Genomic DNA, 1,660 nt, shown 5'->3' on the forward strand with positions numbered 1-1,660 from the left:
CTTCTAATGACTGCATGCTTGTTCAAGACAAAAGATCTATGCATTCCACTTCACTCAATTCACACAATTGCTTCATTCAATTCAATCAAAAACACTAAATTTCACATTAAAAGTCAAACCACTGAATAACATTCAATTCACTGTTCCATCATGCTTTTCACAAGCTACAAACAACTACAAACATACTGAAGTTTAAAATTGACCGATATTTAAAAGCTGAAACAGAAACATAAACTAAACTAAAAACATAATAAAGATAACTGTTCAAAAGATGCAGAAATTTAAAAGTCCTGGGAATGATCTTGTGCATGCTCATTAAGATCCAACACCAGTGCAACTGGTGGATCCTGAACAATAGGCTGATCAGGCACTGATGCTAGAGCATATGGTTGTGGATCATCAAGAACTGGAGTTGGAGATGATTGAGGAATGAGCTCTGGTGATGCTACCTCCTCCTGAGCACTAGCTGGATCAGTCTCATAAACAAATGGCTCAGGAGGAATGAGCTCGTCCTCCTCTGGCACAAGCTCCTAGGCTGCAGAGGCCTCACCCCCTCCCAAAGGAGAAGGCTGGACTCCTAGCCAAGCCACCTAACTAAGGAACTCCTCAATGCTCAGCACTGGCTGTTGCTGGCTTGAGCTCTACAAGCTCTGCATGATTATAATCTGGCCTTTATGCAGGCTCTGCAGCATGGCAAATAAAGTCTCAGAGCTGAATGTAGAGTGTCCAGAAGAAACTGAGGCTAAAGCTAGAGCTGGTACAGATGAAGCTGGAGTAGATGGAGCTGCATTAGAAGTAGAAGGAGCTGAGGTATGGAAAGCAGAAGATGGTAGAGCTTCAGACCTCTTGCCCTTAGCCTTGTGGGGCCCCCAAAAAGTGACTGTGGGATCATCGAGGTTCCAACAATTCTTCTTCACATAAGCCAAATTAATGGCTGGGCTAAGACTCTCAAAAGATAATGAATCAGAAGTGACTCCTCTGGCCTTGCACAGGGTAGTGATGAGGGCAGGAAAACCAAGCTGTGAGGAGTCATGTTGTGCGATCATAGAAATCTGACTTGAGATAATGTACCCCAATTTCATATCCATCTTCTGAATTATGCCAGATATCAGCCTGGCCCTATCCAATGTAATATCAGAAGTGTGGGAAGTAGTGGCCAAGTTAGAGAATGACAAAACCCTCCAGGTCTAAGCTAGTGTGGTCAAATTCTTCCGCAAAATCTTCAAAGGTAGACCATCTGTATTTAGCTCAAATCCCCTCCCAGGGATGCATAATCAGGCTGCCAGTTCCTATGGATCTGGCCTCAGTCTACAAAACCTAGAGTAGGCAGATAGGCTCTCCCCCTCCTCAATAATCACAGGCGTCTTGAGGAAAGTGTTGAGGGCATCCTCATCAAACTTTATCAAGTGACCCCTAACCCTTACTTGCTTAGGAGATTTATCTTCAGGGTCATACAAACTAGCATAAAACTCCTTCACTATAGCAACATCGATGCTCCCATCTAGAAAATTGGTCAGCTCTTTGTGCCAATTCCTTCTTTCCAACTCAGTCTTGAATTCATCAAATTTTGTATGATATATCATTTCATTCCTCTTAGGAAGAATCTTCTTGCCAATCACAATGTCAGAATAGTGATCCCAGGCCTCTTGGGATGTGAATC

This window comes from Glycine max, chromosome 10 (assembly GCF_000004515.6).
Source record: "Glycine max cultivar Williams 82 chromosome 10, Glycine_max_v4.0, whole genome shotgun sequence".
Taxonomy (NCBI): domain Eukaryota; kingdom Viridiplantae; phylum Streptophyta; class Magnoliopsida; order Fabales; family Fabaceae; genus Glycine; species Glycine max.